The 12,146-nt window shown below is 45.6% G+C and overlaps 2 long non-coding RNA genes across 2 annotated transcripts in view; both read left to right on the forward strand.

Moving 5' to 3' along the window:
- Positions 1–12,146, forward strand: part of LOC311434565 — a 91,126-nt gene that overhangs the window by 25,931 nt on the left and 53,049 nt on the right. The window lies entirely within an intron of this gene.
- The window catches only part of LOC311434564, a 43,356-nt gene continuing 33,615 nt past the window's right edge, over positions 2,406–12,146 (forward strand). The window contains exons 1-2 of the long non-coding RNA XR_014691570.1: positions 2,406–2,517; positions 3,544–3,619. This is a non-coding gene — a long non-coding RNA (uncharacterized lncRNA). The remainder of the gene's footprint in view (positions 2,518–3,543; positions 3,620–12,146) is intronic.

Genomic DNA, 12,146 nt, shown 5'->3' on the forward strand with positions numbered 1-12,146 from the left:
TTCCAAAAACCCTCTGAGAAAATAAATTCAGAATAAATCAACCTGTCAGCCTTAACAAAAAGCAATCTGCAAGTCTGTCTTGCTTGGACTGAGGTGGGGACACAGCTTGAGAGAAAGCAAGAACATCAATACTTCAGCTGCAGCAGCTGTTTTGTCTGTGCTGAAGTCGTTGGCCTGACTTTTGGACTGCCCTAGTACTCTAGGCAGTGATAGCAATCCATACCACTGCAGTGGCCTGGGATTGTCCTTTGAGCCTGCTCTGTGCTTATGAACTTTCCAGGCCAGAAACTCTCCAGGCTGAAAAATTCAGCCCAAAGCTTCTGGAGTATTTTCTCACTGCTTCCTTGTTTTAGATACTGGGATCATGCTGGAAGGAAAAAAATCCCTGGCCTTCCTTTCTTTCAGCAACCTTGCTTTTCCTTTTGGATGCAGGTAACTCCCAGTACCAGTGTAGGAAAGTGATTTAGAAGATGCTCATTTCTGCTGGTGAGACCCAGGCCTGGGACAAAATTGGAAAAAGGTGGACGTCCTACACACAGCCCCAGGCTTGTGTCCCTTCCAGGCAGAGATTTCCCCCAAGAGTTCAGGGGCTGTGTGGCACAGTGGGACAGGAGGTCCATCCATCTCTCCAAAGTGAAGGAGATGGATGAATTACTTGTATCTAGTAATATGGGCATGGCCTAGAGCAAATCCAGCTCAAGTGGACTCCATGGGGGGCCAGAAGTTGGTAGGAGCCATGGAAACATGCTCTTCCTCAAATCTCATGGTGACAGCAGTGTCCTCTAGATGTTGCTTTCCTTCCCCTTCAGCAGTAGCTTCAGTAGTCTAGATAGGTAATGCATAGGATAGCAATGGGATATTTTTTGCCCCTCAGGTAGTATCCTATCCCCCAGAGCCGTTGAGAAGGAACAGCAGAAATATTGACCTACTGGCTCTCGCATGTGATGGATTTTTGCCAGCAGCTAGATGAACCATCAGGATTATTGTTAAGTCCTGGTCCACATGGCTACAAAAGGCAGACAACTTCCCCTTCCTGCTGTGGTACTGCACACTAATTCGGTAAGTTTCTGTTGGCAGAAGTCTTGTTCTCAAGTCTTTTTTTGTTCACCCCCCTTTTAAGGATGAAGCTGTTTCTGTGCCAGATGCAGTTAACTTTCTGCCATGGCTAATTGGATTTTGCAGGGCACACAATACCATTTCAGTGGTGGAGCCGAGAGATGTGGTAGTGCACCTTTTGATTATGTCAAGACAAATTGTGTTTGTGAGCACATGCTGAAGGTCCATCTCCTGTAACATGTCAGTCTTGCCACATAATCCCATTAAGTGAGGCAGCCTGGTTTCTTTGCTAGACATGGGTTGTCACTTTGCAACATGGGTTGACTGGAGCTTCTGTCTTGGGATGAACGCTTTGCTCACCCCTTGTTCCCTTGCCAAAGTGACTGCCTGTGTCCACCTGTGTTCATTGATTAAGGAGCTGGGTGTGTTGGTTGATGAGAGGGTTGACATGAGCTGGCAACGTGTGCCTGCAGCCCAGAAAGCCAACCATGTCCTGGGCTGCATCAACTGCAGCATGGCCAGTAGGCCGAGGGAGGTGATTTTCCCCATCTGCATTTCCCCTCTACTCCTGCATTCAGCTCTGGGGTCCCATGGAAGTATTAGTACGAGTCCAGAGGAGGGCCACAAAGATGATCAAGGGGCTGGAGTGACTTTCCTACACAGACAGGCTGAGGGGGTTGAGGTCTGGAGAAAAGAAGCCTGGAGGAGACTCCAGGGAGACCTTATAATGTCCTTCCAGTACCTAAAGGAAAGCCGAAGAGGGATTCTTTGTCAGGGGGTGGAGTGACAGGGCAAGGAGTTATGGCTGTAAACTAAGAAAGTGTAGATTTAAAGTAGATAAAAGGAAGAAATTCTTTACTCAGAAAGTGGTGAGGCCCTGGCACGGGTTGCCCAGAGAAGCTGTGGATGCCCCCTCCCTGGAAGTGTTCAAGGCCAGGCTGGATGGAGCTTTGGGCAGCCTGGGCTGGAGGGAGGTGTCCCTGCCCATGGCAGGGGGTTGGAACTGGGTGATCCTTAAGGTCCCTTCCGACCCAAACCATTCTGTGGTTCTGTGATTCTGTGATCTCCACAAAACCTGGGCAACATGCTGGGGCTTCCTCACTGGGACAATCCCTCAAACAGGCTCTCTGGGAACATTGCAGGGGTTAACCTAATGAGGGTTATTAGCTTTTTACATTGGTATGGGGAAGCGGTAACTCTTCTAAAGTCTGTGCTTAAGTGGGCACTGGGAAAGGCTGACATTTAACTTTCCAAAAAAGCTCATTTCAAGGAGTAATTCACTGTAGTGCTCTTCAGATTAATTTTAAAGCAAGTAATCTAAGAAGCCTAAGAAAAGTGGAATTTCAGGCAGTCTAGAGACCAGAACAGTAGGGAACTGCAGTTCTGGAGAGGTGGCTGGGGCTGCGGAGTGCTGCACAGAGGGGATGACTGCCAGGAGCTATTGTGCCTCTGGTACATTGGGTAAGTTACGTGGGTGGGAGACAAAAGGGCCACAGATTTTATAGCAAGAAAGGTTTCTGCCTAACTAATGTGCCAGACCAGGTAAATACATTATGTCAATATTTTTTTCCAAAAGGCTAGGCAGAAGTAAAAATCAAATGGCTCATTTCTATACACCTTCCAGAAAGAGGCAGAGAGAGGCAGCTCTTTGTAGTCCTGGGTCCATTTCTCTGCTGAGGACCTGTTGAGTATTTCAAGCCAGGACTGCTCTCCCATAAAGAAGTAGCTGTTTCCGATTTGCCTACATTGCCAGCTCTGTGCTTCATCTTGGAATGCATTAAATATTTATTTGGTAATCTAAAGGGAACTTTTAGTGTCTCCTGCTATGGATATGGGTGCTTCTGGAGCCTGCTTTCTTCTCTACAGAAGCTTTCTTCTCTACAGAAGCAAGGACTTCCTAAGGAGAACCCCATGCAGAGCCATTTATCAGCATTCACTCTCCATGCAGGCTTCCTTTCACTATGCTGTCTGGCATGTAGGATACAAAAGAACTATTACACTTTTCCAGGAGTGTGTGATCTTTGTTACATTTAGATTTGATGCTAAAATCAATAGGTTACCTCACAAGAACATGTATGAACAAGCAAGACTAAAAACAACATGAGAGGTTCCTTGAGTGGAACTGATGAGCCAAAGTTTTGCCTGAACTCTTCAGTCTCTGAGATTAACAGTTTCTAAAGTTTATTGGGACTGGATTCTCTGACTGTAGGCAGACAAGCTCCCTCTAGAGAGGCCATCTGTGACCTCTGGTTCTCAGTTGGTCTGGGCTCAAAATGAACGTTGTGATTCCTAGGGGAAAACACAAACTGCCTTCCCCTCCCTGCACCTGGACACCAGCTGCCCAGACAGTGAGCAGGGCTAACAGCATAGCTGCAAGGCACAGCCTCACCTGTATCCCTGATTGCAGCCCTGTGTCATTGACTGCTCCAAATCCTCTTACCAAGGAATGGAAAGCAGACAGTCAGCAGTAAAGATTTTTCCTTGCAGTGGGAATCTGCCAGCTGGGGAGGTGTTCCTGGATCCCTTGATGCCTGTGAGGATGTGCAGAGAGGTTTCAGGTCAGGTAGGTATGGTTTAGATGGTGGAAACCATAGTGCTCTGCAGCTTCTGCAGGAGGATTTCAGAGATGCTCTAGGAGCACATCTGCTACAAAAAATGCAAGATGGTTTGGATGGGGAAGAGCAGAATCCAGCCCCACATCTTGCTGGGTGAGTGGATCCAGGCACTGTCAGTGCAGTCTTCCTGAGAATATCAGTTGTATTTGTCTGAGGGGGATTGCAGCAAATCATGCATCTTGTTTTGAGGGGCATTCATGTGGTGCCTAGCACTACAGCATCTTGGTTCATGACTAATGTGTCCTCTGATAAACTGTGATGGTGAAAACTTGACCTTTATAGTGCAAAGTGACCATTTTGGAAAGGAAAATAGTAAAATTGTTGACATGATTTCTTCTCTGGCAAGCCTGCCTGTCCTTGGGAACTATGGTGTCTCTGCGGAATGCATAACAGCTCCAAGCAGGGTGGCTGCACAAACCCTGAAACTGGGGTGTTCTTTTACTGCCCTTTGTCACAATGATTGGATGAAGGAAGGTGTTTATTCATATATATATATATTTTTGTAAAGCAGAATGAAGAAAATTTGTAGACAATAATCCCAATAATTACTTGGATGCCTAAGTCCAGGGATCAGCAATCCCACCTTAAGGCAGTTCCAGATGAGACTGCCTGTTGTTTTACAGAGTTTTTATTCCATATGTCTTTCTACATGTTATCCCAGGAATTTATCCGCTCCTTATGCCACAAAGGAAGAAGTGCTTTGGCCAGATAAGGGAGTAGCATCTGCTGTGAAACTTGGGATAAAACATTTCTCTTTAAGATCTTCATCCCACCTCCAATCTTCCCTTTTTTGAAAGGCCACCCTGCCTTTCCACCCTGGTAGAATCGTGGTGGTGAACAGCAAAGGGACAAATCCCTGCTGCTCTGGCAGGTTTCTCAGATGACTGTAAGAAACTGACGTTTCAGCTGGGTGAGACTTAGGAGAGGAGGGAGAGAAACACTCAAATTCACAAAATCCTAGATCTGCTGTTAGCCACAGTGGAGAAGGAGTCTGTCTTCTTAGCACAACCGCTGTGGATCCTGTTGCCTTGTTGACTTGTTCCTGTTGAATTTAGGGAAGTCGGCTCCTAATCCAACAGAGCAGTGTTTGTGCAAAGTGTTTTAATTGCAGTATCTAGTTCTTCTGCACTTAAATGCTCCATCAGGATAGCTGCTTAGGGAGTTCTTCTAGTGACCTTCACTTTAATTGTCTAATTGCTCACCAGTCATTTGGATGATTCCAGTGCTGCCTGCTAGCTCTGATTAGAACTGGTTTCTTTCCAAAAGTATTAAGTGTCTTCCTCTCTCTTCTTTGAATGAGTAAAACAAATATTTAAATGCATGCTGAGGTATGCCGAAACATCACTGTGGGATAATTTGAAATGCTGAGGTACCTTGATTCTTACTTCTGTAGGGGATTTGGGGTCAGGTGTTGCTACCTCCCTGAGCTGTGGTACTGGGGTCCAGCACTGCATAGCACACACCTCCTGTGATCCTGTTTGTGCCCTCTGCCTCTTGTCCTGGCACTGGAAAAGAGCCTGGCTCCAGCTTCTTTACACACTCTCTTTCCGTGGAGATCACCAATGCCCATCTGGACAAGGCCATAAACCTGACTGTACTGAGCCAGAGATCCTTCTAAACCTTCATTTCATGTGGTTTTATGATGGATCCTAAGGACTGTGTCTTGAGGACACCTCCTCAGAGACCAAGGAGGGGACCGAGCCACCAATCACCTGACAGCTGCAGCACTGAGGGAGAGAATACAATCACGGGCAATTTTGCCCAGGTTCCTCTTTAGTCAGAGCATACTTCTTTTTATAAGAAGTCTTTAACTTTGATTACTGCAAACACTCCAGTCAAAGGCACTCAGCAGGTAGCTATGGCAACCCTTGAGATAAGTGGTCTAAAATATACCAGGTAAAATAACGAGGGGATAATAATACAGTTTTAGTTCAAATAAACTATTAAGTGTGACTAATGGTTTTACATTTTAAAAATATTCATACACCATATTTCTGGGCTATAAATTAGTAATGGTTCAAGGCCCATTGTTCATCCCACTGCTGTAGGTGGTCCCCAAAGAATACCACTAATATATGCCTCCTGCATTTGTTAACCCAGCACTCAGCAGGAGAAAAAAAAAGTCTTGTAGCTCCACAAAATAAAACTGGTAAAGGGGGAAGGGCTCAGAGAGGCAAGATTACCTATGTAGAGCTCTTAGAGCCCATTCGTTGAAGCTGACTTAACTAATTTAATGCAACTGTCTTAATTGTATTTATCTATTTGTTTTCAAAACCGCCTCCATAGGACCCAAATCAAAACTAGCAATTAGCAGCTGGGAGATAAGTGCTCTGCATAGTCAGGATGGGACAGTCATTACGCAAGGGAATTTTATGATTTAAAGAAATAATCTATCACCTTTTCCTAACTTGTAGTGAGAAAAAGTGCAGCTGGGATTCTCTGTTCCTTAGGAGCTGGTCTCTTCTGTATTTTTCTTCTAGCGAGACAGCTAGCCAACTTGGTAGGAAATTTTAATAAAAGAGAGATTAAATTTGCTGAAGCTACTTATGCTGTTTCTGGTGGGCACTAAACCTTTAGACATCTTGATTTTCAGAATATACCCACAAACAAAATGAGAGACCATCTTTGCTGTTGCTCTTCTTTTTTTCTATATAGGTTTTCAGTCTTCATGCTGCTCTGGACAAGCATCCTCTTCCTCCACCCATTCTCCCTCATCTCTGTATGCTTGTTTTGCCAGGTATTGCCTCTAAAAGAAGCTTGTTTTTTAACACAGGAGCAGTGTCCTAAATCACTCAGTGTGCAGTGTTTAATCAGCCATTGCCCAGGGCAAAGATAGGGTAGGGAGGAGGAGCAGAGGATGGAAGTCCTTTGACTTCTTGAAGCAGTGAGTCCCAGCAGAAAGGGGTCACAGACACTTCCAGCCCTCTGCATGACCTGGTGGTGTTTCCCTTTTGCCTGGCAGGCTCTTTTCTGATTGCTGGACTTAACCAATAGTCCTGCAACGCCGAGCCATTGACTTTGGATCCATTGCTGGCCGAGGAGGATCTGAAGGGTCTTCTTCTTTATTAGCGCTACTCCCTGCTGTCCCTGAGACATTCTGAGATGAGGATTTGCTTCCTTGTAGAGGTGCCCCAGGCAGGTGTGGTCTCAGCGAAGCAGGTTGCTTTCCTAGTCCTGGGGTGAACGGGGGACCAATGTTCTGCCTTTGGTTGTTGAATGGAGCTTCAGCTTCCCTTTGCTCATCTAGCCTGTCCCCTCTGAACTTGACACAGTTTGGCCTGGATACCAGACCAGATGATGCCTGGGATGACCGACAATTTCTATCCAGCCTGTGTGTTCCCTGGCTTTTTAAAAACTTCTCTGATTTCTTCCTGCCTCTATGCCTCTCTGCTTGGACTGCAGTAAGGCTTTCTCAGCCTCTCTTTCTGTGGGCTGTTGAAAGGCTGTTCAGACAGAAAAAAAAAAGAAAAAGAAAAAAGAAAAAGAAAAAAAAAAGCCAAAGCTCAGATATGCTCTTGAATTTTAATTCTCCTATTGGCTGGTAGCAGGAAATTAGCCTGTGAAAGTCAATGGACACTGACACTTTCCTGCTGGCCAAATGCTAAACTGAGCGTTGGCGGCTTTTAGCAATGACAGTCGAGCCATGCACCATAGCCCCCCAGATCTCATCCTGCCCCATCCCTTTTGTCCGGCCCTGGGACTAAAGCTGGCTGGGGATCCCTCCATTGCCTCTGGGGCAAGCATGGGTGACCTTGCTGCAAGAAATGTTTTAGATTTAAATGACTATTTTATACCAAGTCTTATTTTTTTTCTCTTAATGTAAACTCAAAGCCACAAAACAGGGAGTAAATAAAAGGGGGAAAAGAAGTAGTGATTCTCACACCAGTGGCAGTGGTTTCCAAGGAGAAACCTGCCATAGCAATGGCTATACAAGTGTAAGGCCATGGGAAAAACAGCATAGGAAAAACAACTGGAAAATACTGCCCTGGAGGCTCTGGAAAACCCTGCTACAGGAGTTTTCCTGAGAGGCTGCAGATCTGGGAGTGAAAGGCAGACTGCCCTGAGCATTGGGAAGGTGAAGATACAGTGCAAACACCCCACAATGTGGTTATGCTGAGAATTTCTTGCTCGTTTGTGCTCACTCCTGTAGTTGGCAGGCTCTGAGGAGCAGCCTCTCTGAATGGGAGTGCTGGGAAGCAGCCATGCCCCAAGCCCTTTACCCTTCTGGGCTGCAAAAGCATTAAGTCCCTGCACACTGTGAACAGCAGTACTGGGTACTCTTGCCAGCATTATCCCCCCCCATTTTTATCACCCCCCGTTTTTCGTTTGAGGGAAGGATGTAATCTCACCAACATTCGGCTTCCTATTAACTTGTGTTGGTAAACACAGTACTTCCAAATTTCTCATGAAGCCAGAGAAGTCTTATGCTCCCCCAGGACGTAATCATGCTCATCAAAAAATAGCAGTCACAGCAAAATACAGGCTCATGAGGGTGCTCCTGTTCAGCAGGCAATTCTGTCTCAGTTCTTGCAATGTTTATCTGGCCTCAATCAAGCAGTGTGTGAAACACATTAAAACAGACAAATATCAAAAAAATAGAAAAAAAAAAAAAAAAAAGGAAAAAAAATCTCCTCCTCTGACCCCAAAACAGAAAGTGTGCTAATGATTTCTGAAGCAGGTGAGGGAAGAGAGAGGATGAACAGCTTGGCAGCAGCTTGTGGTGGTGAACAGATGTGAAGGTGCCTGTGTCTGAGGGCCAGAGGCGAGCAGCAAGGAACAGATGTTGAGAGACAGGTTAGATTTTCCGGGCTGTGGAGCAGATAGTGCACTGAGAATGTGTCATTACACCACAATTTGACACTGCAAGGGAGACCAATGGACCAACCAACACAAGAGCTACTTTGAATGCAGACATTGAGCCCTCTATAGGTGCCGTGCCTCTACTCTGCATTTTGTGCATCAGGGAGCATTAAAAGTCTCCAATCATTGAAAGAAAAAGCATACTGCATGCTTCAGGATCCCTTGCTGTTAAAGCACAGTTTATATGTATTTGCTGCAGTATGCCTTGCAAATGCTTATAAAATTGAACAATTTATTATACACAGTTAGGTGCATGCATGAGCACTGGAGAAAGTGAAGAGCTCTTCACTCCCCCTCTGGGCTATTTGGGGACTCCCCATCACCTTGAAATGAGGCCAGGGACTGCTTGGTCCAGCTGAGTACAGGTGATAATATTTGTTCTGAGCTATCGCTTTTAGGTAATCAAAGCTCTGTTTAGAAGTAGGAAATAAAACAGCAAGAAAAGGCACTGAAGGTTCTGAAAGCTCTATGCTGGCGACAACATGAAATGTGGAGGATCCTTGCAGCTGTCATCTGAATCTCCCCAAATTAATTAGCTATGGGATTGCCCATTGATCTCTTTCTCTTTTTTTCCGTCTCTCTCGCTCTCTTTTTTTCTCAATTAAAAGAGAGGCTTCATTTTTATTTCAAAACAATCCCAAATTGGAAAGTGAAGGATGGAAGGGGAGGAGGAACGGGGACGGCGCAGGGTAGTTGTGTTATCAAAACTGCCCTTTCCCCAAGGATATTTCTAGTGTGTGATACCTTTCCCTCACCTCATTTTTTTTGGCGGAGGGAAGGTTACGGAAATAATTTGCTGCCCTGGCCCTTGTTGTTGCTGCTGTGAGGAAGAATGGAGAGGCAGCTGGCCAGTGTATCTTTTGTATGCCCACTCAAAAAGTGAATTACAGCGCTGTGACCCAGCAAAAACTTCATCTTGCTTTTCACTGCCACTCTTTTCTTCCTTGTTACTGCTACCCTTTTGACACTGGTGTTTCTGTTTACTTTTTCTTCCCTGCATCCTGTGGATGCCTCGTGCCCACTGCCCACACTTGCAGTCACCAGTCCCGTCCGTGGTGACAGCGAGCAGAAGCTGGAGTGGGAGCAACCAGTTGTGCCTCAGGGTGGCCTTTCTCAGCAGCTGCAGAGCTCATCAGCTGGTTACGTTTCCTCCACCCAGCACATTACAGCTGGGGCTGTGCAGTTCACCGAGTGGGGCAACACCCTCCTCCATCTGATGCACTTAAAATGATCCTGCTCCAGGTGGCTGCTCCCCATATCCCAGCTTGTTCTACGCAGGAGCAAGGGAATGCTTAATTCAAATGAAACATCCAAAAGAGGCCACTTCTCAATCTCTCCGTAAGGTGCCAGTGAATAGACTGTGTCAGAAAATGTATTCTGGGCTCCATGGGTAAGTGCTTTAATTTTGGGGTGGAGGCGCACATAAGAATGAGATTGATTCTCTGCTTCCAGTGCAAATTCCTTCGTAATTGAGCTGCTATTAGCAACTCCGGGGCGGTGCACTGTGTGCTTTTACGGGCCAATAATAGATGTCTGGGGTGATTGGAGGCAATCAGCTTTCAGCCTGGAATCTTGAAAACCCCAGATGTGTAAAATAACAGGCCACTGAAGTCTTCCCTAGTCAGACTTATAAATACCCTGTGCTCCAGGAAAGCAGGCCAGCTACTATCTTAATGGGGAACAGCCAAAACATCTGTGGCCATGGCTTGTATGGCCTGGGACACCGCAACCTGGATCAGAAGGGTTCTTCTGGGCTTAATTGAGCCAAATGGAGTGGTAGTGGGTGGTATGAGACAGGTGAGTCAGTGGGGCACAGTAGATGTGCAATGGTCTGACAGCAGCAAGTAACCCTGTTGCGGGTGTCGTGTGTTCACGACATGAAAATGTGAGGTTTTGCGTGTTTAAAATGTGTCTGTTTTGTTAAAGTAGGCAAGCCTTGTCACAAATATGAGGCTCATGGCCCATCTGGGATCCTACATAAGTACGTTTTCTACTTTTGGGGGCTAGATGTTAACCCTGAACCAGGAGTGGAGGTGAGACTTGTTGCTCAGGATTATGCGTGGTGTCACTGAGAAGCTCATGGGTCCTGGACACCAGCCATGCAAAACAGTGTTGAATTTATGCTGGGCTTGGAGGTGCTTTCTGTGCTAACACAGTCTTTGTGATTTAGCATTGCCCAGCACAAACCAGGACTTCTCTTGCTGCTGCCTCTCTCCTGGTGCCTGGGAATGGGCCAGACAGGTTGTGGTGTTCGCTGTATGTGCTCAGCAGCCACAGGTGCCCACAAATCACCACAGATGTGGGGAGCTCAGCGGCGGCGTTCAGAGTCATTGCCCAACAGTGCAAGAGGGCAGCATGTACAACAAATGGGACAAGCAGGATCCTGGGCTGAGCCTGGGGCCCAGTGCTGCTGCCCTCATGTTTCTCAGAGAGAAAAAAAAAAAAAAAAAAAAAAAACAACAAATGTGTTCCATTCCCCAGCAGGCAGTGAGCCTTTTGACTTTGAACCCTAGCAAATGGGAGAAATGATGGATGCTAATATAAAAAAGATTCAGCTGATGGAGAGAGCAGAATAGTGAGGCATTTAGTGTTTCTCAAGTGAGAAATCACTAGGGAAAAGGGAAGCAAACTGTGCTTGAAAATAGATGCTGACGTGTTTAAAGCCAGAGGAGAAACTGAGATCAAGGTATTCTCCATTTTGGGAGTGCAATGAAGACAAATTTCCAATACTTTAATAAAAAGGAGTCTATTAACCATAGCCTATGCTTATCAAGGGCAGCCAGTTGAGCTGTAGTGGTGTGAGATGGATAACTTTGCAGTTTTTCCCTGAACTGATTTTGCACAGTGTTGTCAGAGAGGTGCAGCCCTAAGATACTCCTTACTCAGCAGAGTTCTACTTCAACCAGAAAGGGGCTTGTGTCTCTGTTGCTTTATGTTTTTTCTTTTGTATTACTAGCTAAAATCTAATGAATGCACAACTCAGTGACAGGTCACCATTCCTCCCATGCCTCCGAAGCAACATTTTTCTGACACGCTGCTAGCTGAGATGCTGGTATTCCTCCAAAACCCAATGTTGTAATCAGCAGAGGAAGAGAAAGTTGGTGTCAGTGGAAGAGGAGGATATAGGGCAATTCAGACCAGAAAGAAGTTTGCATGTGTACTCTCTTTCCTGAGGACACTCAAAGGCTAGTGTGAAGAACTGAATTTGACCATTGGTCTTCCCACTCCTCCCACATTCTCACTTGAAATTCTACCCATTCCTTGGAGCCTTCATGGATCAAGTTTCAGCTGAGACCCTGGGGATGTCAGAACAAGCAGGGAGGAGGATGATTATGAAGACCCTACCTGGCTTGCTGCTGGGTTTCTTTTGAGTTTAGAAGTGTAAGGATTTCTACCTAAAAATATAATTTTATTTTTTTATTTTTATTACCTATTTTAAAGGTAATAATTCTACTAAGAGTCTAGTTATTTAAGAGGGCTTCCAAGTCTGAACATAGAAGCATTAGCCTGTGGGGTGGTAGTGATTAGGAGTTTTCATTTTTTTAACTCTTTACAGAAGTATTTGCTCAGTGTAAAAAAGTACTATTTTCTGTGCCGTACACTGTAGTTAATAAA

This window comes from Aythya ferina (assembly GCF_964211825.1).
Source record: "Aythya ferina genome assembly, chromosome: 3".
NCBI lineage: Eukaryota > Metazoa > Chordata > Aves > Anseriformes > Anatidae > Aythya > Aythya ferina.